The sequence below is a fragment of the Cucurbita pepo genome, chromosome 6 (assembly GCF_057944985.1).
Source record: "Cucurbita pepo subsp. pepo isolate OVF chromosome 6, ASM5794498v1, whole genome shotgun sequence".
Classification (NCBI taxonomy): domain Eukaryota; kingdom Viridiplantae; phylum Streptophyta; class Magnoliopsida; order Cucurbitales; family Cucurbitaceae; genus Cucurbita; species Cucurbita pepo.
The window spans coordinates 7,635,919-7,663,387 of NC_141803.1; the positions used below are offsets into that span (position 1 = coordinate 7,635,919).

The 27,469-nt window shown below is 36.8% G+C and overlaps 4 non-coding genes across 4 annotated transcripts; all 4 read right to left on the reverse strand.

The window, feature by feature from the left end:
• Nucleotides 1-6,278: 6,278 nt before the first annotated feature.
• On the reverse strand, nucleotides 6,279-6,384 carry LOC111797769 (U6 spliceosomal RNA). The gene has a single exon (XR_002815595.1). It is a non-coding gene; the product is annotated as a U6 spliceosomal RNA (small nuclear RNA).
• A 1,896-nt stretch (nucleotides 6,385-8,280) lies between these two features.
• LOC111797764 (U6 spliceosomal RNA) lies at nucleotides 8,281-8,386 on the reverse strand. The gene has a single exon (XR_002815591.1). It is a non-coding gene; the product is annotated as a U6 spliceosomal RNA (small nuclear RNA).
• A 10,726-nt stretch (nucleotides 8,387-19,112) lies between these two features.
• LOC111797766 (U6 spliceosomal RNA) lies at nucleotides 19,113-19,216 on the reverse strand. The gene has a single exon (XR_002815592.2). It is a non-coding gene; the product is annotated as a U6 spliceosomal RNA (small nuclear RNA).
• Nucleotides 19,217-21,450: 2,234 nt separating this feature from the next.
• Nucleotides 21,451-21,554, reverse strand: LOC111797761 (U6 spliceosomal RNA). Its single transcript, XR_002815588.1, has one exon. It is a non-coding gene; the product is annotated as a U6 spliceosomal RNA (small nuclear RNA).
• Between the last annotated feature and the right edge of the window lie 5,915 nt (nucleotides 21,555-27,469).

The window sequence follows — 27,469 nt, forward strand, 5'->3', positions numbered from 1 at the left end:
TGAAAATCAGACCGACTTGAAGATCAAATGCCTGAGGTCTGACAATGGAGGAGAGTACAACAAATCAGAGTTTATAACATTTTGTGCAGCTGAGGGAATTAGATTAATAAGAACAATTCCCGGTAAGGCAAGACAAAATGGTATTGCAGAAAGGATGAACAGAACCTTGAATGAGCGAGCAAGAAGCATGAGGATTCATTCTGGATTGCCAAAGGCATTCTGGGCTGATCTGTGAACACAGCAGCATATTTGATTAATAGAGGGCCGTCAGTACCCTTGAAGTTCAAATTGCCCGAAGAAGTATGGACAGGAAAAGAACTCAAGTACTCTCACTTGAGAACCTTTGGCTGTACTGCATATGTTCATGTTGATCCAGAGAAGAGAGATAAGCTTGATGCTAAGGCTGTGAAATGCTACTTCATAGGCTATGGCTCTGACATGTTCGGGTATAGGTTTTGGGATGAGAAAAATATGAAGATCCTAAGACACTGTGATGTGACCTTTGATGAAAATGTCATGTACAAGGACAGAGAGAAGATAAACTCTGAGACTACGAAGCAAGTGGGAGTTGAATTTGAGTGGCAAGAAAATTCACACAGTGATGGTACAACAGAAGCTCAAGAAACTCCTGATCCTATTGCTGAAGAACCAGACGTGGCTGATCCTATTGCTGAAGAACCAGACGTGGAGCAAGTTGCACCTGAACAGGTGTTGAGAAGATCATCCAGAACTACCAGAGCACCAGACAGATATTCAACCTCATTACACTATCTGTTGCTGACTGACGAAGGAGAACCAGAGTCCTTTGATGAGGCCCTACAAGTGGAAGATTCAACTAAGTGGGAGCAAGCCATGGATGATGAGATGAGCTCACTTGAAAGGAATAATACGTGGGTGCTGACTGAGTTGCCTACAGGAAAGAGAGCTCTGTTGAACAAATGGGTGTTCAAAATCAAGGTTGAACCAGATGGCAGAAGGAGGTTTAAGGCTCGGTTAGTAGTTAAAGGATATTCACAAAGAAAAGGCATTGATTATGCTGAGATCTTTTCTCCAGTTGTGAAATTAACTACTATCCGAATTCTACTGAGTATTGTTGCATCGGAGAATTTGCACCTTGAGCAAATGGATGTAAAAACGGCATTTTTACATGGAGATCTAGACGAGGAGATCTATATGCAACAACCCGAAGGATTTGCAGCTCCAAGCAAGGAGCACATGGTGTGTAAGCTCAATAAGAGCTTGTATGGACTGAAACAAGCACCGAGACAATGGTACAAGAAGTTTGACTCCTTCATGAGCAAGAGTGGTTTCCACAGAAGTGAAAAGGATCAGTGTTGCTACCTCAAGAAATACACTGATTCTTATGTGTTTCTACTCCTGTATGTGGATGATATACTAATTGCTGGATCAAGTATGAGGGAGATAAACCACCTGAAGGCAAGCTTGTCTTCAGTATCTGAGATGAAAGATTTAGGTGCAGCGAAGCAGATCCTTGGGATGAGGATTTCTCGAGATAGATCTGCTGGCACATTAAATCTATCCCAAGAGCAGTACATTGAGAAGGTGTTGTCCAAATTCAAGATGAATAACGCTAAACCCAGGACTACCCCCTTGGCAAATCATATTAAATTGTCAAAGGGGCAATCTCCCAAGACAGTTGAGGAACGTGAGCACATGGCATCAGTTCCGTACGCTTCTGCAGTTGGGAGTTTGATGTATGCTATGGTCTGCACTAGACCTGACATAACACATGCAGTGGGAGTTGTTAGCAAGTACATGGCAAATCCAGGGAAGGAACATTGGGAAGCTGTGAAGTGGCTTCTAAGATATCTGAGAGGTACATCCAATAGTACACTTTGTTATGGCAATGGCAAAGTAGTTCTGCAAGGTTTTGTGGATGCTGATCTGAGTGGAGATGTAGACTCCAGCAAGAGCACATCTGGGTATATCTACACTATAGATGGAACAGCAGTGAGTTGGATGTCTAAGCTTCAGAAATGCGTTGCTCTTTCATCTACTGAAGCTGAGTACGTGGCCATAGCTGAAGCTGGAAAGGAGATGATATGGATGACAGACTATCTAGAAGAATTAGGCCGGAAGCAGTGCAAGAAGATCCTTTATACAGATAGTCAGAGTGCCATACAGTTGGTGAAAAACCCAGTCTATCATTCAAGAACAAAACACATTAGAAGACGGTACCATTTCACTCGCAGGTTAGTGGAAGAAGGCGATATGTGTTTGGAGAAGATAGAGGGTGCAAAGAATCCAGCAGACATGTTGACAAAATGTGTTGATGTTGGAAAATTAAAGCTATGCAAAGCCCTAATTGGTATGGTGTAGGATCAGTCTCCAAGTGGGAGAATTGTTGAGTTATGAAGTCTGCTCCCTGTATTTATAGCTTGGTCAATGGCTATATCCGGTAAAGCTATATATGGTACATAGCTATATATAGTAGATGGTTAAATCTGGTAAAGCTATATTTAGTAGACTGAACCATATATATATCCCGTCCAGTAAAGCTCTTAAATGTACTTTTCTATTCTCTGTACTCTCTTGTTGTACATGCCTGAAGTCATCAATAAAAAATCCTTTTAGCCAGAGTTCTCCTTGCAACTTCTCTCTATCCTTCTCTTTGTGTTCATCTAGATCGAGCGTGTGCGTTGTTGTGCGATCCTAACAACTGGTATCGATCCTAACATGTATAACTAAAAAAACTTGAAGTAAACCAAATTAGTGTTTCTTTTCTTGCATTAGATAATTAATTTTAATTTTTTTAAAGAGGGATTTTATTATAACTACGTGTCTGTTTTATTGATTAGAATATTTTACCTATACATTATTTTCAAGTTTATACATACTCGGAGTTAAAAATGGCATCCAAAGATTTTGTAACGGCTCTAGATTTTCTGCTAACCTAAAGTTTCTACCATCTTTATATCATCATCTTTTATGCGGAAATAAACATTGAAAACATCATAGTAAAACATTGCCATGGACTTACATGTTGAAAACGTCTTTAAAGCAACATAATGAAAGTTAAAAAAAAAAAGTGAAAATTAAAATTGAAAAATTCTCTATACTAACTATGATCTTGGAATTTAAATACAACTATTTTATGCATGTGTTATAGTCTTTACTTGCGATGTCGTCGTTAATTGTACAGGGGCGCCTTGCCTTTACCTAAAATGAAAGTAGCACATGACTTGAAGCACATGACTTGAGTATTTTAAGAGATACTCAGTAAGTGATCCCTTATCGGAGTTAAATGCAATCACGTACAGTTTCATGAGTGGGACCTATCATAACTATCAATTTTCATACGACGGCTATCCTAAATGGCCAATTTGGATGTGTACTTAATTTTCATACACACGGTCCACACGAGCGCGTATGGACCTACAAGTTGGTTCGCAAACCTCCTAGACCTCTTTCTGGTCGGGCAAGCCCAGCCCTCTTCAAGCTTGTTTTTGACACTCGTGTCGCTTCAAACTCTTGAATCTTGCGTATGCCTCGACTTAACTTGAGTGCATACTTTTGGTGTTTTGGATGATGGACTATCCTCCTCGGTTGTATCATGACACTTCTCAATCTTGACCCTCCCATGGCCGGATGGGCGCCACTTGAGGAGCGCTCCTTGACTTTCTTGCGTGTGGGGGTCACAACTTATTTTCTCTTAGTGTGGTTGTGACACTCTTCCCCACTTAACTTAGTTATCATCTTCGATAAATTTCTCGGTGTCACAAACATATCGTTGATAGTGACACCAAACAACAACTGCCTATGACTTCGCCTTTTCAGGCTAAATAAATAAATTACCTAATCTTACCCCCTCTGATTAGAATAGTAACGACCGGTTCATTGCTTCTATTGACTAGAATAGTAGACTACCTACTCATATAAGCTCCTTGGGTCAGAAAAGTATAAGGCCATGGCTCCCCAATAGGCATAACCAGAGCTACTTTAGTAGTGTACATTTTATGACTCTTGGAGTCCCTTATAGGTGATAACTAATTCCTATGTACCAAGTAAACCCTAACCCATGTGGATTAAGTTATGAATAGGGGTTATGCTTAAAAGTTCCTATAAGATACCTAATCAACTCAAAAAGTTCGTGAGACTCAATAGCTAGGTTCTAGAATCAACTTATCGTAGGATAATAGCTCATGATCTAAAATGGTCATAGCTCATGATCTGGCCACATAATGATCGCCCAAATACTAATTGGAACATACGAGTTTCCAAACCCTCAAACATGAATTTAAAATTATACATAGGTATAAATCATGCTCAATATGCTCAACATACTCAAATAAAGAAAAATAAATCAATAAAGTATGCTCAAGTACTTGTGAGATAATAAAACTATTTACAATTCATGCAAACGAAAACGAATATTGTATAATTGAATATCGTGCTAAAATGTAAAGTTTTAGGTTTTCGAGGCTTATCTTTCATAATGCTGTAAATTAGGCTTCTAAATATAAATGCTAATAATTTTCCAAAGGTCCTAATCGACCCTACAAGTATTTCTTGAAACTAGCTCAAAATAGTTACTTACTCATTTGGTTGTATTTGGGTGCTCGATTTAGGACCTTTCCAAGGTATATTGTTTTGAGAATAGGTCTAAAAGTATTTGAACTTATTCAAATATGTGAGCAAAGATTGGTCTATATATTGGTTAACCTATTCGGTCGTGTTCGTGATCGCTTTTACCTACATTCCCTAAGTTTTTTTCTCCTCAATTTTCTTGGGTAGGTCTCAAATTGAGTTTATTTTCTCGGACATCAAAACTTATTGGGAGAACTCGTCTAAAGAGAGGAAAACTAATCTATTTATTACTAATATGTAAAAAAAACCTAAAGGGAATGACATGTCAAGCTCTAGCGGCCACATCATCATCATTTACTTATAGACGCATAAAAACGTAAGAACCTCAACTTTCTGCCCTCTAAAAATCATGTTTTTTTCTCTTGATCGGTGAGCATTTTCAGCAAGTCATGCGTCATCCATATAAATAGTCATTCTGACTTTTCTCAAGTAATGCTTGCGTAAGGGCATAATAGCATGCGAGCATATCTTGGATGAAAATGCTATATATGTTAAGGAACATTAAAAAAATACCCTATAATGAGAGTTTATGATGCATACCGATTTTTATGTTTTCCGTTACGCTAGAATGGAGGATAAGATAATATGATATGTGGTCTGGGTGACTAATGGGTGTTATTTCACCGTTGAGTTTGCTTAAATGTTTAGATTATGATTTCCTTTCTGGTTGATAGGAATATCTCCCTAATAAGCATGCACGAATGAGTAGATTATGTTTTTCGTGCTTTAGGTTATTGATAGAAATATCTCCCTAACAAAGTATGCACGAGTGAACCAAGCTAAGATTAGGGCACTAGAGCTAGAGAAGTTTGCATGTAGGCCTAGGTCAATACATTTCTAATAGATCGAGCACCCTACGATTATGAGTGGCGACCATATGTCTAGACTTAAGTGCACCCAGAGATTGGATTAGCCCCAAGGAGCTAACCCCAAACATCTTAAAAAACGCGAGATGAAGACTAAATCACCTAGATGCCCTTAAGAGCCTAATAAGCCTCCATGACATCTAAGAATGACTAAGAAAGCTTAACAAGCTTAACAATAGTATGAACAATCATCATCATATATAGCATTCTCAATATGGAAAACATCATCATATTAAGAAAATGTCATGAAACATCATACTCATCAATAATAAACCATCATTAGCATCAAACATAATATGTACGTTATGCATTAAAACATAAATCACGTACATATAACATGCATCACAGCTCAAGCATCATACTCATACATCATCATAAATATCATACTCATACATCATCTTGCTCATAAATAAAATTGTAACTCAAACAATTGTAGCCTTTTTAATTACCTTAACCGGGGCCGAAATGGTGGAAATTGGGCGAGTTGAGTCGTAGAGCTACCGGAGCGTCGTTGTAAGCCGTTTTTATGCCTAGTCAAGCTAAAGGGCTACTCGCGCCGTTGGATGTGACAACAATAGAGTGAGCCATGGTGAGCCACATCTTTAGCTGATGTGGGCCTCCACAGATTTTTGTGTTTATTACAATTTTTCGTACATGTACATAGGACATGCATGTGCTAACGTCAGCAATGTAAGTAACAAAATTAGGGGGGCACATTAAAGTTGATATCATAGCCAGGTGTCGATCCTGGGGCCTGTAGGTTATGGGCCCACCACGCTTCCACTGCGCCACTCTGATTTATTAAAAAATTCAGACCATTTCTCGATTGGTGTGTGTCATCCTTCTGCAGGGGCCATGCTAATCACATTTGTATCATTCAAATTTTTACATGTTTTGACCTCTATTCGATTATTCTTCTCCATTTCGATGTTAACCTCATTATGATTTGAATTGGGTTATACTAGAGAAATTTTAGAAATTTTGAAGCTTCCAACACAAGGAAAAGCTAGCTCGGTATGCGTCATCCATATAAATAATCATTCTTACTATTCTCAAGTAATGCTTGCGCAAGGACATACTAGCATGCGAGTATATCTTGCCTTAAGTGGTAGATTATGCATGCTCAGGACTCTAAAAAGGCTATTTGGATGAAAATGCTATATTTGTTAAGGAAAATTACCGAAATGCCCCTAGGATGAAAATTTATGATGCATACCAATTTTAATGCTTTCTGTTGTGCTAGAATGGAGGATAAGATACTATAATATGTGGTATGCGTGACTAATGGGTGTTATTTCCCCATTGAGTTTGTTTGAATGTTCAGATTATGATTTCCTTATTGGTTGATATGAATATCTGCCTAATAAGCATGCATGAATGAGTAGATTATGTTTTTCGTGCTTTAGGTTATTGATAGAAATATCTCCCTAAGAAAGTATGCATGAGTGAACCAAGCAAAGATTAGGGCACTAGAGCTAGAGCAGTTTGCATGTAGACCTAGGCCAATACATTTCTAATAGATCGAGCACCCTACGATAATGAGTGGCGACCATATGTCTAGACTTAAGTGCACCCAGAGATTGAATTAGTCCCCAAGGAGCTAACTCCAAGCATCATAAAAAATGCGAGATGAGGACTAAATCACCTCGATGCCCTAAGGACCTAATAAGCCTTCATGACATCTAAGAATGATTAAGAAAGCTTAACAAACTTAACAATAGTATGACCAATTGTCATCATATAGCATGCTCAATATGAAAAACATCATCATATTAAGGAAATGTCATGCAACACATCGTACTCATAAATAATAAGCCATCAAGGGCATCAAACATAATATGTACGTCATGCATCGAAACATAAATCACGTACATATAACGTGCATCACAGCTCAAGCATCCTACTCATACATTATCATAAACATCATACATCATCATGCTCGTAATAAAACTGTAAAGCAAACAATTGTAGTATATCCTACAGTAAGGTCGCTTACTTGGTTGGCCTTAGCCGAAGTACACCCTAACTAGCTAAATGTATGCTTCCGTTCCTTGAGAGCTATTTCCAATGTTGCCGGGGTTTTGTTTCCTATCACAACATTCACCACCTCTCATTAGTATTTCTCAATTAAATTAATAATAATTTAATAAACGTGAAATATATCTCTAAAATGACCTCAATTACCTTAATAGGGGCCGAAAACAGGTCCAGGAGGGTCGAAATGGTGGAAACCGTGCCGAAAACTGGTGAGCCGAGCCGAAATAGCCGTAGAGATGCTGGAGTGTCGTTGTAAGCCGTTTTCACTGAGTTGAGTTGAAGTACTTCCTAATTAGCTAAACATAAGCTCCCGTTCCTCGTGAGCTGCTTCAAACGTTGCTGGGGTTTTGTTTTCTATCACACCATTCCCTACCTCTCACAATTAAATTAATAATAATTGGTGCCGAAAACGGGTCCGAGAGGGTCGAAATGGTGGAAATCGGGTTGAAGCCTAGTCGAGCTGAAGGGCGGCTCGCGCCGCTGGACCATACGGCCTCGGCTTAAAAGATCGTTGTTTTTATTTCAATTTTCTGCGTATGTACATAAGACATGCATGTGTTGACATCAACAATGTAAGTAACACAAAATTAGGGGTATTACAATTGATATCAGAGCAGCGTATGTACATAAGACATGCATGTGTTGACATCAACAATGTAAGTAACACAAAATTAGGGGTATTACAATTGATATCAGAGCCAGGTTTCGATCTTGGGACCTGTGGGTTATGGGCCCACCACGCTTCCGCTGCGCCACTCTGATTTAGAAAAAGACCTTGGACCATTTCTCGATTGGTGTGTGTCATCCTTTTGCAGGGGCCATGCTAATCACCTCGGTATCATTCCAATTTTTACATGTTTTGACCTCTATTCGATTGCTCTTCTCCGATTTCGATGTTAACCTCATTATGATTTGAATTAGGTTATACTAGAGAAATTTTAGAAAATTTGAAGCTCCTAACACAAGAAAAAGCTAGCTCAGCAAGGCATGCATCATCCATATAAATAATCATTCTTACTCTTCTAAAGTAATGCTTGCGCAAGGACATACTAACACGCGAGTATATCTTGTCTTAAGTGGTAGATTATGCATGTTTAGAACTCTAAAAAGGTTCTTTGGATGAAAATGTTATATATGTTAAGGAAAATTAACGAAATACCACTAGGATGAGAATTTATGATGCATACCAATTTTTATGCTTTCCGTTCTGCTAGAATAGAGGATAAGATACTATGATATGGGGTATGAGTGACTAATAGGTATTATTTCTCCATTGAGTTTGTTTGAATGTTTAGATTATGATTTTGTTACTAGTTGATATGAATATCTGCCTAATAAGCATGCATGAGTGAGTAGATTATGTTTTTCATGGTTTAGGTGATTGATAGAAATATCTCCCTAAGAAAGTATGCATGAGTGAACCAAGCTAAGATTAGGGCACTAGAGCTAGAGCGGTTTACATGTTGACCTAGGCCAATACATTTCTAATAGATCGAGCACGCTAAGATTATGAGTAGCGATCATATGTCTGGACTTAAGTGCACCCACAGATTGGATGAGCCTCGAGGAGCTAACCCCAAGCCTCATGAAAAACGGAAGATGAGAACTAAATCACCTAGATGCCCCCTAAGGTCCTAATAAACCTCAACGACATCTAAGAATGAATAAGAAAGCTTAAGAAGCTTAACAATAGTATGAACAATATCACTAGAACCCTGAACACACTTGAGCTATTATTGAGTGTGGGGTCGAGTCAAGGTCGACGTTGCAATCACATAAACTCATCTTGAAGAGGGACTTGGGACTACATGGGTAGTTAGTTTGAGATGAGGACTTCATAAACCGGCCTTGGATTTGGGGTTACACAGATAGATGGCTTAGGGTGAATGCTCTCATTAAGTGTAGGAATAGGATAAAGACTAAGACTGCAATTCTATAACGAATCATGAAAGAGAATTTGGGATTACACAGGTAGTAGACTCATGATGAGTGCCCCTAGTGAATGTGAACACTGCGTCGGGCCTCCAGAATAGGGTCGTATCGTTGTAAATCCGTACTTGAGCATGACACATGAAACCACACGGCTAAACCTAGTAGTTGACTAGTACACGAGGTCATTCTCCTCAAATTTCACGAGGTCGTTACAAAATCTTATTTTTACGATTTAGTTTGTAGTTTGTATGAACATTAATGTATATTGGTACAAAATCTTTGGATGTCATTTTAAAAGTGTGAAAATGTTTATTAGTCATGGTTTTAAAATATTTTGCAACAATGTTAATTTGCATATCCAACTTATAATTTAACAAATAAAAGGAAAAAACAAAATTTTAAAGGTTACTAAACCAAATTATTAGAAAGGAAACTAGAGACCCAACAAAATATAATTTACACAAAAGTAAATATAAATGAGTTAGTAAGATATATACTCTCTTTTTAGATAGAATGTTTAAATCTTGGTATAAAAGAAAATATTACAAAATTCATTAGACGGGAGAGAAAATTCATTAGATTGTAGGATATAAAATCGACCTGATATTGTCTAGACGAGTTTGTAAGAACAATTTTGACTTTTTTATGTTAACATGCTAACAAATAAAAAAAAAAAAAAAATAGTGTTCATATGACTCTATGACTAGACCAATCTAATCTATCCAACCCAAACTACAAAAATTGGGTTTGATTATTTTTTATTTTTTATCTTTTTTTTCATCCGGATTCAGTTTGCTGTTTGACATTTTTTGTCAAGTCAACCCGACCAACCTGAAAAGAGGGTTACAATCTAACCCAACCATAGTTCTAAAAAAATTAAGAATATTTAACATTTGGAATGAAGGTTAGCTATAGATAGTAACTTGTAAATATTTGATATTTGAGTTTTATGAGATTTTACTCATCAGTGTAATATATACCGGCTATAAATATGATATTTAAAAATAATTAAAAAATAATAATCCAATTAACTAAATTCAACTCGAAAATAAAAGGTTGAGTTTGAATCGAAACTCAATTCAGGTGACTTGAGTCACCAGCCAACCCAACTTATACGAAATTTCGTATTGATTTAAAAGATTTTTTCAATCCAACCTTTTAATACCGGTAAAATCATAATTACACAGAAAAGAAATCCAACTCTTATATTTAAAAATCCTATAAATATTTAAACTTTCAACATAATGGGCGGAATAAAAAATTGGTCACAATCACCAATCCTAATGCTACCCTTCATAATTTCAGAGCCTTCATATAAAACTACAAACTAACTTAAAGTCTTTTGTAACAAATCTTCGGAATCCAAAGATTTTGTAAGGGCCCTAGATTTTCTACTAACATAAAATCACTACCATCATCATCTAATAAACATTAAAAATATCATTGTAAAACATTGTCATAGACTTACATTTTTAAAGCGTCTTTGAAGCAACATGATGAAGAAAAAAAAATTAAAATTGCAAAATGCCCAATACTAACCGATGGTCTAGGAATTTGAATACAAATATCTTATGCACGTGTCATAGTCTTTACTTGCGATTTCATCGTCAGCTGTACATGGGTGCCTTGTCTTTACCGTTAACAAAAGTAGCGCATGAATTGAGTATTTTAAGAAATACTTAGTAACTGACACTCTAAACGGAGTTAAATGCAATCAAATACAATTTCATGAGTGGGACCTACGCTAACGGTCTATTTTCGTACGATGACTATCCTAAATGGGCAATTTAGATGTGTACTTAATTTTCGCGAGCCCAACCCTCTTCAAGCTAGTCTTTGACACTCGTGTCGCTTTGATCTGTCGCATCTTGTGTATGTCTTGACTTAACTTGAATGCATACTACTCTTGGTGTGTTGGATGATGGACTATTCTCCTTGGTCGCATCATGACACTTCTCCATCTTGGCCTTCTCATGGTCGGATGGACGTCACTTGAGGATTGCCCCTTGTCTGTCTTGCGTGTGGGGGTCACAACTTATTTTCTCTTAGTGTGTAAATTTGTGATTTTGCATATCTTGAGCTAGAAAAGTATAAGGTCATGGTTCCCCACTAACATAACCACAGCTACCTTAGTAGTGTACATTCTATGAGTCTTGGAGTCCCTTGTGGGTGATAACTAATTCCTATGTACCAAGTAAACCCTAACCCATGTTGGTTAATTTACGAATAGGGGTTATGCCCAAACGTTCCTATATGGTACCTAATCAACCCAAAAATTTCGTGTGACTCAATAGCTAGGTTCTAGGATCAACTTATCGTAAGACAATAGCTCATGATCTAAAATGGTCATAGCTCATGCTCTAGGCCACATAACGATCGCCCAAATACTAATTGGGAACATACGAGTTTAAAATTATACATAGACGTAAATCATGCTCAACATACTCAAATAAAGAAAAATAAATCAATAAAGCATGCTTAAGTACTTGTGAGGTAATAAAACTACTTGTATTCACAATGCATGCAAGTGAATACTGTAAAGCTGAATATCGTGCGAAACGGTAAAATTTTAGGTTTTCGAGGCTTATCTTTCATAATGCGGTAAATTAGGCTTCTAAATATGAATGCTAATCATTTGTCAAAGTTTCTAATCAACCCCTACAAGTATTTCTTTATTTACGACCTTCCCATAGTTGAAATTCCTTCAAACTTCTTGAGTAAGTGGCAAATAGTGTATATTTTCTAGAACAATAAATATTTTTTTTTTTTGAGAACCGATCTAAAAGTATTTCAACTTATTCAAATTTGTGAGCAATGGTTGATCTATATGGTAAGGATTCAGATTTTTATTTCTTTTAGATTTTATGTTGAGATTTTATTTTGCTGTCGTAAAAGGTGCACTATTTCCGACATGGAAGTTACTAAATGGAAAAGTCATAAGACCTTTTATATTCATATATTTAGCTTTCTCCTCCTTTGGAAATGACTTTTGCTATCCAAACTTGTTTGTGTTTTCGAGAGTGTCTGAGGGTACGGGAAAAATCGAGTGTGTCAGCCGGGAACACGTGTGGGGTGGTTCGCTAGGTTTTCTTTGGTGGTTTGCTAGGTTTTCTTCGGTGAGTGGCCGGAGGGAGAATCGACTGGAGCTATTGGTGTTGAACACTGTCGTGTGTCTGTAGGGATAGATGAGGGGTGTCATCGCATCGTCGAAATCGAGGCTGTGACGTCATCATTGATGGTGCAGCAACGATTAGGTTTTCGCGAGGTTGCGGGTAAGGAAGACGAAAGAAACGGGTCGAGTTTTACGATCAGCCTCTGAACCAGCCCACAAAAAGAACGTGGGCCCTGTGCATTTTGGTCCAACATGGACGCGCACTGCAGCCTTGGTCTCGGCTCCGCACCCGTGCTATCAGTTCGGCTTGACGTGTACGGCAGCTCGGCTCTGTCAAAACCCGCGGCTCGGCTTGGCGGCTTAGTTGGTTGGCTCGGCAGCTCGGCTTGGCAGCTCGGTATCACTATAATATATCGATTCCAAGGTTTTCGGCCCTTCTGAAGCAGTTTTTGCCCTTATTTTTACCATCCGAGGTCATTATGGTTCCTAACCGGTAAAGACAGATTGGGTCAGGAGTTTATTTTGATGAATAGCATGAGATTTAGATAGGATATGTTATGAAAGGTTCCTAAGTTTTTATGTGGTTATTATAGAACATATTTAACCGTTGGGATTAGCTTATTGTGAGTGACTCCAACGAAGACCATTGAGGTAAGTCACCTTACTGTTGGAGTTAGTTTACTACGTGTTGTATGATGGTGTGTGCCCTGTGGCCCTTGCATGCACCATGTTTTATTATGTGATATGACTCTATGATGTATGAATTATGTGACTGTTTATGCTATGAAACGTAATGGGTTATGTTGACTGTTGACTGTTTATGTTATGTGTAGTTATGAATGAGATGTTAGTAATATATGCCATGAAAATGTTTATCGATGTCATGGATACACGTAATATTATCGAATCATGTCATGAGATGTTTATGCAACTGGAATGTACTTTCATGTTATGTAATATGTCATGTAATGTAAGTCATGTGAGATGCCATGTAATGTAAGAAACGTATGTGCGATGTTAGCACCGCTTATGTAATGCCATGTTAGATATGTTAAGGGACCTCATGCATATATGTATGTCACGTACATCAGGATTCTTCCCCTTTATGTTACTAAAGAATGAAATACGATATTTATGTTCGCCATGATATCATGCGGGTCCTTTTCTGTTTTGTGGTGTCCGGCAACGTGTAATACGTTGTGCCCGACCAAGCCAGGCCTAGGGGGTAAGTATATGAGCCTGCCTGGTGGGTCCATGTACAAGTACATGGGCCATGTGTGAAGGAGTACCACACATCCAACCCTACCCGGAACCGAAAAGCGCCAAAGGCTATGTAAAATTTATGAAAAGTTAGGCCCTGCTCATATGTTGTATGTGTTTGCATTCCTAACCCCAACAGTGGGGTGACTTACTGAGTATTTTATAAAATATTCAAGCCACGTGCTACCTACATTTTTCAGGTAAAGGCAAGACGCCAATGTTCAGTTGACGGTGGAGCTGAGAACACTATGGAAGTTCGAGAGGGGATATTTTTAGGAATTTAGGTTTATTTGATTGTTTTAAGTTAGGGGGGATATTTTTAGGAATTTAAGTTTATTTGACTATTTTAAGTTATAAATTAAGTATTGTTTTATTTAGATTTATTTTAAATTCAAAGGTTTATTTTCAGAGATAGAGTTGTTTTGAATTTATGAATCTTCATGAGAGACTGTATTGTGTTTTCCCAAAGTTATTTATGATCATCTTCTGCACAATGAATTATGCATCTTCTGCATAATGAATTATGCATGCATGCGTGACGTCACTAATTAAGTTTAGAAAATTAGGGGCGTTATATCTATTAGGTTTAGCTACATTCTTGAAGTTGTTTTCTCCTCAATTTTCTTGGGTAGGTCCTAAATTAAATTTATTTTCTAGAACATCAAAACTTATCGTAGAACTGTCTAAAAATAGGTAAACTAGATTATTTATTACTCAATAGGTAAAAAACCTAAGGGGATCACATGACAAGCTCTGGAGCTGCCACATCATCATTTACTTCTAGAAGGAGAAGCACATGAGAACCCCAACTTTCTACCTTCTAAAAATCATGTTTTTTCTCTTGATTAGTGAGCGTTTCCACTCAATTTCTTCACGAATCGTGTAGTTCTACACACTATAAATTGTTTAGGACTGATCTCAATTCATTTGGCTTATTAACGAGCAAGATATAAGAGGTTAAAGTGAGGTACTTGAGAATGAATTTACCTAGATTTTCAACTTCAATTTGTTCTCGAATTAGGACCATATTCTTATTTTTTTCACAACTTCTTCACAAGTTTGTTCCTTAATTTGCCCTAAAGCTAATGGTATGAGATCAATGATATGACTCGAGTTATAGTGAACAAATTTCGTGGTTTAAGCTATGGATTTCAAAACTTATAAATACATCGAAAGTCAACCTTTTGGTTCTTGGATTCTAGGGATTTTTGGTCTTTGATTTCTTCACCAAAGTTTCCCCTCTCCCTGCCACCAAGTTTAACAAATTGTTTTTAAAGGATGATATTCATCATGGAGGAATAATTTCTCGATTTTTAGAAATTTAGGTCCAAACGTGCCTAAAGAAACTGAGGGCCTTCCTTCGCTTATTATTCTTTGAGCTTTTCATGAAAAACTTTTTATTTGAGCTCGAGAAACTTTTAGAATAAATTTTATCTTCTAATTCTTACGGAATAAAAAACGATCAAATTCAAAATTTCTAACTAAGGGGCTTGAATGACAAAACTCTATCCACGTATTAAGCTCTTTCCTCATAGTCTAAAGAGACCAAAAGTAGCCTTTGAAATTTTCTATAAAGGAAGATTTTTGAAGAAAACCGAGAAGGCTTACCCAAAAAGTTTCCTTGAATAAGTCTCCATACACCACATAGGGACATGAGACACGTGTAATCGTACATCATACAATTGTCTCAACCAAGCCAAAAGTCGAGCCACTTAACTGAGTAACTTAAGTCGAAGTTGCTAATTTAACTATGGGGCTAGTCCAAATCCCTCCTTTTAAATTCAAATCAACCTATGAAAATTCACGACACCCGATTAGAACACATTGAGCAATTTAATATACCCAATGCCAACAATTAAACCTGTCATTTATATTAGAATTCTTTAAATTGGACAAAAAGTGGCCATACTCATCTCAGGAGCAACCCGAGCCATTTAAGCCATTTGAAGTCGCAAAGCCGAGCTAAGCAGTCACTGAGGAGGAGTGCTGGTCGGCGACATCAGGTCGAGTCAAGCGTGCGGATTTAAACATGGTTCAAGAGGTCTTATAAAACAGGGCCACTATGCATCGAAACTCACCTGTAAATGAAATCTAAACTCAGGGCTATAGATACCGTTTTAGATCTTAGAAAACCTGAAACAATACTTACTTGCTTATTTTTAAAGATAGGGTCACTTGATTATTTTTAAAGATAGGAGGCCGAAGCCGTAAACCATCGTAATATCTTCAATACATATTCTATTTATTTAAAACATGAACATATATAAATGTATTGAAAACATAGTTAAAATTACTTTTAAAAAAATATTATTTAAAAAATATTAAATAATTGAGCTTTCTAAATATATATATATATATATATATATATATTAAATAATAATTTTTATAACGGATCTTTATGACGTCATTTAATATTCTCCTTAAATCAATGAACCATCTACATTTAAAATTAATGTGAAGATAAAGAATCTCATAGATGCATCTAATTTTATGAAATAGCTTGAAAACAATGAGAGCCCATATGAAGTGGAATGGGTGTGAGGGTTTTTTACCGGTTCAATTGTTTGGGATGTAAATTCTTTTTAACCCGAACAATTTATGTTAAAATCTGCAACGACCCAGTAGCAGATATTTATGTTAAATATTGTAAGTTCTTTTCTGCTAACGTGTCTATTCTTTAAAGGGTGTTTTGTTCTCCCTCCACAACCAATATGGGACATCACAATCCACCACCCTTCGGGCTCAGCGTCCTCGCTGGCACACCACCTTGTGTCTATCCCCTTTGGGGAACAACCTCCTTGCTGGCATATCACCTAGTGTCTGGCTCTGATACCATTTAGTAACGACTCAAGCCCACCGTTAGCAGATACTGTCCTCTTTGGGATTTGCCTTACGGGTTTTCTCTCGAGGCTTTAAAACACGTCTGCTAGGGGAATGTTTCCACATCTTTAAGGGTGTTTTGTTCTCCTCCCCAACCAATGTGGGACATCACCAAAACTAAACTCGACCCAACCCAACCCAACCGTATAGTTTTAACCAAATTGATTTAAGTTCAAATTTTTATTTTTATTTTTCCTAATAAAAATAAAATTTTAGTTCGTAACATATTTATGTAATGTAAGGCATAAAAATTAAATTTGGATGTGGGAGACCATGTGTTCCTAAAAATAGCATGCATGAGAGGGATGTTGAGATTTTTGTAAGATAGGAAAGCTAAGTCCCAAGTTCATCCATCCTTTTGAGATACTAGAAAGAATAGGACTAGTGACCTACAGATTCACACTCCAACAAAACTTATATACCGTACACAATGCATTGCATGTGTCCATGTTAAGAAAGTATATGTCACCCCACTCACGTGATAACACATGTGATACACTTCCCTTGAGAGAGAACTTAACATATAAAGAAGAGTCGGAACAAATATTAGACAGAAAAAATCAAGAGGTAACGAATTTTATAAAAAAATTTGGATTATTCGAAAAAAAAATATTAAAATTTTGAGAATGTGTAAATTACCTTGTTTATAAAGCTTAAAAGAATCACGAAATTGTTATTGGTGACCAAATTAGATCCTCAATAGTACCCTTATGCACATAATCCACGGGTGGATCTCCCTCTAAATTGAATATGATCTAGAACGTTCACAGGTCATCAAATCCAACGGCTAGAATTCAAAACTAAATTTGACAAAGCTCTGATCTGCATGAGATTTTCTTGCGAAAGATCCAAAAGAATCAACTATGAAATCATGGCGGTTCTAGACTTTTCAAAGATGGTGGGTCTTTTCTCTTAAGCTATGAGCCATGTGCGTTCATTTGGAGCAAGAAGCAAGCAACATCGAGCCTTCAATCACGAGTTATATGCTTTTCATTTTCTAGGTTTTGAGTTCTCATGTTCCTTCCAAATTCGCTATAATCCACCGTTTCTCTCCAAACTTGTTTCTATATCTTCTAAATAAGATCAACCACAATTTTGGTGAAGGAAAGAGGGGGCAAAAAAAACACCCCAAACCTATTTCTCAAATTTGGTCAAGGAATCCGAAGGAGCTTAAAAAATTCAATTCGATGTTACACGTGAATTCGTCATGTGAGACCTATCTCAATCGGTTTCTACACCTCCAAGAAACATTTCCATAGAATTCCTCAAAGGGTAATAGCTCCAAGAGTTTTCCCAATTAGAGAAATACAATAGTAGGTAAGTTTTGGGGGTAAAACTCAAACTCTTATTTGTAGCCCATTTTATTTAAAATTGAGGTTTTCGTTAGACTTAGGGAACTAAATAAAGCATATTTGATGAAGGAATCGAGGGATAATTCGTCTGAGATCAAGCTACACACAAGGATCAAACTCTACGTTTTGGGTTTAGTTGCAAACCTAAGGATGGAATCCAATATTGGCCACACTTACATAAAGTCGTCCTACCAACATGCAACAATAACCCTACCAAATATCGTGTCCCTCTAGGTATGCCTCGTGAAAAATTGAGTATTCTACAGACTTTGGAAGCTAATGATTTAGGTTATGGTCCACAAAAAGGTGAGATATGGGTCCTTAGCTCTTTCTTGAGATTCCATCTTTAAGTTTCATGAAAGAATTGAGGGGAGAAATGTAAGGACCCTAGATTTCTACTAACCTAAAGTCGCTAACATACATGTTACGTAACTTCTTATACGAAAATAGTCAATTAAATCATCTTCATAAAACAACGTTATGGACTTACATGTTTAAGACAATGTCTTTACAACAATACAAAAGAAATATTAAATAAACCAAGGTAAATATTAAACATTACCATGTCCTATACTAACCTAAAGTGTAAGAAATTTAAACACATAAGGGGTAATACCGAAGGTACCCTTCATATCATATGATTTTATATCATAACAACTTTCAAAAGTACATTTCTTAAGGGTGTACACATCATATCAGAGCCAAGTTTTGATCTTAGGACCTGTGGGTTATGAGCCCACCCCGCTTCCATTGTGCCACTCTAATTTATAAAATATAAAAGTAGCACGTGGCTTGAATATCTGCATACCTTCAGGGCTCCTTCTAGTCGGGCTAGAAGACACCCAAAAGGAGTGGGGGACCATCGTTATATGATGATCATTGTACCCTTCTGTACTCTTCTCATCATAAAGGGTAATACCCAAGGTACCCTTCATATCATATGATTATATATCATAACTTTCAAAACATTTCTTGAGGTTGTGCATCATATCAGAGCCAAGTTTTGATCTTAGGACCTGTGGGTTATGGGCCCACCACGCTTCCGCTGCGCCACTCTGATTTATAAAATATTTGGACCATTTTTCGATTTGTGTGTCATCCTTCCACAAGGGCCATGCTAATCTTCTCTCTATCGTTCCAATTTTTACCCGTTTTAACCTCTCTTTGATTGTTTTTCCTCAATTTCGATGTTGACCTTATTATGATTTGAATTAGGTTATACTAGAGAAATTTGAGAAAATTTTGAAGCTCCTAACACAAGAAAAAGCTTGCTCAGTAAGGCATGTGTCATCCATATAAATATTCATTCTGACTTTTCTCAAGTAATGCCGGTGTAAGAACATAAAAGCATGCGAGCATATCTTACCTTAGATGTTAGAATATACATGTTAAGGACTTTAGAAGGGCTATTTTGATTAAAATGCTATATATGTTAAGGAAAATTAACAGAATACTCCTAGGATGAGAACTTATGATGCATACCGATTTTTATGTTTACTGTTGTACTAGAATAGAGGATAAGATATTATGATATGTGGTCTGGGTGACTAATGGGTGTTATTTCCCCGTTGAGTTTGCTTAAATGTTTACATTATGATTTCCTTGCTGGTTGATAGGAACGTCTCCCTAATAAGCATGCATGAATTAGTAGATTATGTTTTTCGTGCTTTAGGTTATTGATAGAAATATCTCCCTAACAAAGCATGCATGGGTGAACCAAGCTAAGATTAGGGCACTAGAGCTAGAGAAGTTTGCATGTAGACCTAGGCTAGTACATTTCTAATAGATCGAGCACCTTACGATAATGAGTGGCGACCATATGTCTAGACTTAAGTGCACCCAGAGATTGGATTAGTCCCCAATGAGCTAACCTCAAGCATCATAAAAAATGCGAGATGAGGGCTAAATCACCTAGATGCCCCTAAGGACCTAATAAGCGTCCATGACATCTAAGAATGATTAAGAAAGCTTAACAAGCTTAACAATAGTATGAACAATCATCATCATATAGCATGCTGAGTATGGAAAACATCATCATATAAAGAAAATGTCATGAGACATCATACTCATAAATAATAAGCCATCAAGGGCATCAAACATAATATGTACGTCATGCATCGAAACATAAATCACGTACATATAACATGCATCACAGCTCAAGCATCATACTCATACATCATCATAAACATCATAAACTGTAAAGCAAACAATTGTAGTATATCCTATAGTAAGGTCACTTACTTGGTTGACCTTAGCCGAAGTACTCCCTAACTAGCTAAATGTAAGCTCCCGTTCCTTGAGAGCTGTTTCCAACGTTGCTGGGGTTTTGTTTCCTATCACACCATTCGCCACCTTTTATTAGTATTTCACAATTAAATTAATAATAATTTAATAAACGTGAAATATGGCTCTAAAATGGTCTAAATTACCTTAATCGGGACCGAAAACAGGTCTGAGAGGTTGAAATTGTGGAAACTGGGCCGAAAACTAGTGAGCTGAGATGAAACAATGGTAGAGCTGCCAGAGCGTCGCTGTAAGCCGTTTATGCCGAGTCGACCTGAAGTACTTCCTAACTTGCGAAACGTAAGCTCCCGTTCTTGATAGCTGCTTCCAACGTTGCTGGGTTTTGTTTCCTATCACACTATTCGCCACTTTTCATTAGTATTTCACAATTAAATTAAAATAATTTAATAAATGTGAAATACGACTCTAAAATGACATCAATTACCTTAATCTATGCAAAAAACGGGTCCGAGAGGGTCGAAAACTAGTGAGCGGAGCCGTAGAGCTGCCAGATTCATGTTACGGTCCAGCTTAAAAGATTGTTGTGTTTAATACATGCAGCCACGTCGCTCAAGCACTATGGGTCCCATTCATGTCACGGTTCGGAAACAAAGTGACGCCACCGCTCAAGCAAGTTACAGTCCGATTCATGCCACGGTTCGACTTAAAATATTGTTGTGTTTAATACATGCATGTGATGTCACGGTTCGGCAACAGAGTGACGCCACTGCTCAAGCACTCTGTGTTACAGTTCGATTCATGTCACGGTTCGGCAACAGAGTGAGCCACCGCTCAAGCACTATGGGTTATATTCCGATTCATGCCACAGTTCGGCTTAAAAGATTGTTGTGTTTAATACATGCATGTGTTGATGTCAGCAATGTAGGTAACAAAGTTAGGGGCTGATTCATGTCATGGTTCGGCAACAGAGTGAGCCACCGCTCAAGCTCTATGGGATACAGTCCGATTCATTCCACGGTTCGGCTTAAAAGATTGTTGTGTTTAATACATGCATGTGCTGACGTCAGCAATGTAGTTAACAAAATTAGGGGTATTACAATAGATATCAGAGCTAGTTTATGGGCCCACCACGCTTCCACTGCACCACTTCGGTTTATAAAAAAATTTGGACCATTTCTCAATTGGTGTGTCATCCTTCTACAGGGGTCATGCTAATCACCTCTGTATCGTTCCCATTTTTACATGTTTTGACCTCTATTCGATTATTCTTCTTTGATTTCAATGTTAACCTCATTATGATTTGAATTAGGTTATACCAGAGAAATTTTAGAAAAGTTGAAGCTCGTAGAACAAGGAAATGCTAGCTCAAAAAGACATGCGTCATCCATATAAATAATCATTCTTACTTTTCTCAAGTAATGCTTGCACAAGGACATACCTGAGAGCGGGTGTGAGTCGGTAGTTAATTGTCTTAGTTTGAAATGAAATATGATATGTAGTTTACTGTTCCTCACGCATGTAGGTTATTGTTTGAATAGGGTGATAACTATTCAAAAGTAGAGTTATACTAGGCCTTTTTGAAGTTAACTTTGTACTCATACTCACCATTTTCTTATTAATTGCTCAATTTATTCTAATTAGTAAGCATGAAATTGTTCATTATGGTTCAACATGAAAAAAATATCAATTTGCATAAATCTAGTCTAATTGTACACTTAATTGAGTATTTTCAAAACATTTATGTTAAACCATGATGTTGTAACAATTCTAGTAACAAACCTAGAGACGATGACCATGTACAAATTGCTGACCCTAATGTTGAAGAAATTCAAGAAGCAAAATTTTTGGGGATGACATGGAAATTATAATCCAAATCATCAAGCCATATGTGTCGTTGACTACCCAATTAGAAACATCCTAGGTGGACGACTTATCCTTTCTCAACCCTAAATGGGAAGAACCAAACCGTATAAAAAGGAAATGTTACCTAAAAAGAAGAGGAGACTACCAAAGGGGAAAACGGACAAGGCGCAACAGAGAAGAAGACTAGATGAGTACTTGAAGTTAATGTTTTGACCTCTATTGATGTTCAATTAGCTTAGGTGACCAATATTTTACAAAATCTAGCATTGGGACAAGGTTCAATGACTAATGCACAAGTCGAAACGGGTGCTGTAATGACTCAAATAACAACTAAATCTTGTGTATATTGTGGAGAAGAACACACTTTTGATCAATGACCATGTAATCCGACTTCAATTTTTCATGTGGGGGAATTAAGCTAGCAACCAGAAAAATAATCCATTCTCAAACACTTATAATCTGGGGTGGAGAAACCATCCAAACTTTTTATGGAAGAGACAAAGCTCATACAATCAACAAATGCCACCTAAGGCAAATTACCATCGAGGCTTTGGACTACAAAATCAAATCACATATGGTCGCAAGCCAATGTCCAAGGAAAAGGAACTAACCAAGCTCAACACATACATGGAACATCTCTTGAGAGACTAATAAACGAATATATGAAAAAAGAATGATGTTGTGATACATAGTAAGAAAGCATCCTTGCGAAATTTAGAAATCCAAGTACGTCAATTAGCAACTGAGTTACGGAATAGATCTCTTGAAAAGCTACCAACAGATACCGAAACACTAAAAAGAAAAGACAAGCAGCAATGTCAAGCAATAGAATCGAGAAGCGGGAAAGAAATACCCAGTAGGGGAGGTGAAATTAAAGAACACAATGATAGTCACCTCCCGAGTTGCAGCTGATATATAGCAGAGAAAGGAGTAAACTGCTAAACAAAAGGATCAAAACAAAAATTATGCTAAAACAGTAAGTCTCCTAAAACGCAAACCATAGTCAACAATGAAGAAGAGAGTAGAACGTACATACCAACACCTCCTTTTCCACAAAGAATAAAAAGAAAGAGGAAGTCAATTTTCATATAAACAAACCACGGGTGGAAGTTTGAAGAAAATGCCAAATTATGTTAAATTCTTGTAGGATGTGCTCACTAATAAGAAGAAGCTTGAAGAATTCAAGATGGTAGCACTAAATGAAAAGTGTAGTGCAATCCTAAAAAATAAAATCCCACTAAAGGAAAAAGTCCCAAGCTCATTCACTATTACTGCATCCATTGAAGGAAAGAAGTTAGATCGAACATTATCTGACTTGGGAGCAAGCAACAACTTAATATCTCTATCCACTCATAAGAAGTTAGGGATTAGTGAAGCTAGACCAACTACAGTCACCATCTAACTAGCCGATAGGTCCATCTCTTATCCCTAAGAAAAGATCGAAGACATTTTGATTCAAGTGGATAAATTCATATTTCCAGCAAATTTTCTTGTTCTAGACCACGAAGTGAACGTACCAATTATCTTGGGAAGACCATTTTTGAAAAATAAAAGAACATTGGTAGATGTACACAAGGGAACTATAACTTTGAGGATGAATGATCACCAAATATAATTCAATATTAATGACACTCTGAAATGTCCAACAAAGGCAGAGGAATGCTCAGCAATTTATAAATTGACAGAAAATTCTACAAATAGTTGAAAACAACAACAAGAACCAGACAACAACTGGAATAATTGCATTAAATAACAAGCAGAATGGCACCAACTCATAAGAGTTTTTTAATCACTGGAATTAGAGGGGAAAAAAATTAACAATGAAGTCATCTTTTGAGAACACACCCTTGAACTGCATCTTAGAAGCATAACTCTTTGATATATGGACGATAAACTTCACGAAATTATTCTCACCCAATGCAGGATCGAGAGTTTCAAAGGGCATCACTTCTTTGTTAATGGATAATTAAAAAACATTAAAAAGAAAAAGGGAGTGGGTCACCATTTGCAAAAAGATATATTTGATTAGAATATTTTACATATACATTATTTTCAGGTTTACCCGGACTCCAATTAAAAATGACATCCAAAGATTTTGTAATGACCCTAGATTTTCTACTAACCTAAATTTTTTACCATCTTGGTATCATCATCTCTTATGCAGAAATAAACATTGAAAACATCATCGTAAAACATTGTCATGGACTTACATTTTGAAAATGTCTTTAAAACAACATGATGAGAAAAAAAAAAAAACAAGTAAATATTAAAATTGAAAAATGTCCTATACTAACCAATGGTCTAGGAATTTAAATACAATGATTCTATGCATGTGTCATAGTCTTTATTTAAGATGTCATCGTCAACTGTATATGGGTGCCTTGCCTTTACCAGTAATGGAAGTAGCACATAAATTGAGTATTTTAAGAAATACTTAGTAACTGACCCTCTATCGAAGTTAAATGCAATCACATACAATTTTATTAGTGGGACCTATGATAACTGTCTATTTTCCTACGGTAGCTATCCTAAATGAGCAATTTGGATGTGTACTTAATTTTCCTACACATGGTCCACACGTGCGCGTATGGACCTACAAGTTGGTTCCCAAAACTCCTGAACCTCTTTCTGGTCAAGCGAGCCCAGCCCTCGTCGAGCTTGTCTTTGATACTCGTGTTGCTTTGATCTCTCGAATCTTGTGTATGCCTTGACTTAACTTGAATGCATACTCTTGGTGTGTTGCATGATGGATTATCCTCTTCGGTCGCATCATGACACTTCTCCATCTTGGCCCTCCCATGGTCGGATGGGCACCACTTGAGGGTCGCCCCTTGACTGTCTTGTGTGTGGGGGTCACAACTTATTTTCTCTTAGTGTGGTTGTGACACTCTTCCCCACTTAACTTAGTCATCATCCTCGATAACTTTCTCGGTGTCACAATCATATCATTGATTGTGACACCAAGCAACAACTTCCTATGACTTTGCCTTTTTAGGCTAAATAAATAAATTAGCTATTCTTACACCCTCTTAAGTTAGAATAGTATCTACCTATTCGTTGCTTCTATTGGCTAGAACAATAGACTACTTACTCATACAGTCTCCTTGGGCTAGAAAAGAGCATAACCAGAGCTACCTTATTAGTGTACATTCTATGACTTTTAAAGTCCCTTGTGGGTGATAACTAATTCCTATGTTCCAAGTAAACCTTAACCCATGTTGGTTAATTTACGAATAGGAGTTTTGCCCAAACGTTCCTATAAGGTACCTACGGTAAATTTACGAATAGGGGTTATGCCCAAACGTTCCTATAAGGTACCTAATTAACCCAAAAAGTTCGTGTGACTCAATAGCTAGGTTCTAGGATCAATTTATCGTAAGACAATAGCTCATGATCTAAAATGGTCATAGCTCATGATCTAGGCCACATGATGATCGCCCAAATACTAATTCGGCACATATGGGTTTCCAAACCCTCAAACATAAATCTAAAAGTATACGGAGGCATAAATCATGCTCCACATACTCAAATAAATAATAATAAATCAATAAATCATGCTTAAGTACTTGTGAGATAATAAAACTACTTGTATTCACAATTCATGCCAGCGAATACCGTAAAACGAAATATTGTGCTAAATTGTAAAGTTTTAGGTTTTCGGGGCTTATCTTTCATTATACGGTCGATCAGACTTATATGAATGTTAATCATTTGCCAAAGGTTCTAATGGACTCCTACAAGTATTTTTTGAAACTTGCTCAAAATAGTTACTTACTCATTTGGTTGTGTTTGGGTGCTCCATTCACGACCTTCCCAAGGTTAAAATTACTTCAAACTTCTTGAGTAAGTGGCAAATAGTGCCTATTTTCTAGAAAAATAATTTTTTTTTTTTTTGATAAACGGTCTAAAAGGATTTGAACCGATTCAAAAATGTGAGCAAAGGTTTGTCTATATAGTGGTTTACTTGTTCGGTCGTGTTCGTGATCGCTTTTTGCTACATTCACTCCGTTGTTTGCTCCTCAATTTTCTTGGGTAGGTCCCAAATTGAGTTTATTTTCTCCAACATCAAAATTTATTGTGAGAACTCGCCTAGTTCTTACTAGATAAAAAACAACCAAATTCAAAGTTTCTAACTGAGGGGCTTGAATGGCAAAACTCTATCCTCGTATTAGGTCTTTCCTAATAGTCTAAAGAGACCAAAAGTTGAAATTTTCTATAAAGGAAGATTTTTGAAGAAAATGGAGAAGGTTTACCCAAAATGTTTCCTTGAATTACTCTGGATTCTTTGCCTAATTTTAAAAACGGTGAAAGTAGTGAGGTAGGTTAATAACATGTCGAGCCTATGAATCATGTATATATAATTCTTGTCAGATCTTTCATACTTAAGATAGCTACACAATGTGGTGTATGGAGGTTTATGCATCAAAGATGATCAACATCATATTATTCTATAACAAGGAATAATCATATTATAGCACAACTTATAAATATGGCATAACACAACATAGCATGATATCGTACAACAAAACATAGCATAACAATCATAATTATGACATGTGTATGGGGCGAGGAGCACGAGGCACGTGAAATTGTATATCATACAATTCGCTCAACCAAGCCAAAAGTTGAGCCACTTAATTGAGTAGCTTAAGCCGAACTTGCTAATTTAACCATGGAGCTAGTCCAAATCCATCCTTTTGAAATTCAAGTCAACCTATGAGAATTCACGACACCAAATTAGAACACATTTAGAGATTTAATTTACCTAATGTACACAATTAAACCTATAATTTATCTTATAATTCTTTAAATGGGCCAAAAAGTAGCTATACTCATCTAAGTTTCTTTTAGAAATTCTAAAATCAGCTTCATGAGGATAAAAAATTAGGGAAGGTCTAGAAAAAATTGGAACAGGAAAAAATGGAGCAACCCAAGCCATTTAAACCATTTGAAGTCGTATTACCGAGCTAAGCAGTCACTGAGGAGGAGCACAGGTCGTGACATCAGGTCGAGTCAAGCGTGCGGGTTCAAACACGATTCTGGAGGTCTTATAAAATAGGGGTACTATGCATCTAAACTCACCTCGAAATGAGATATGAACTCAAGGCTATAGATACGATTTTAGGTCTTAGAAAACGTGAAATAAAAGTTTCGTGCATTTATTTATTTATTGCCCCAATTAAAAATAAGATCTTATTGATTATTTTTAAATACTTATTATTGAATACGTTTGAGGTAGAGAATAGGAGGCCATAAAATGAAGCGATAAATCATCATTTTTGCCTTTTTAATTATAACTCCATGCATAAAATAGT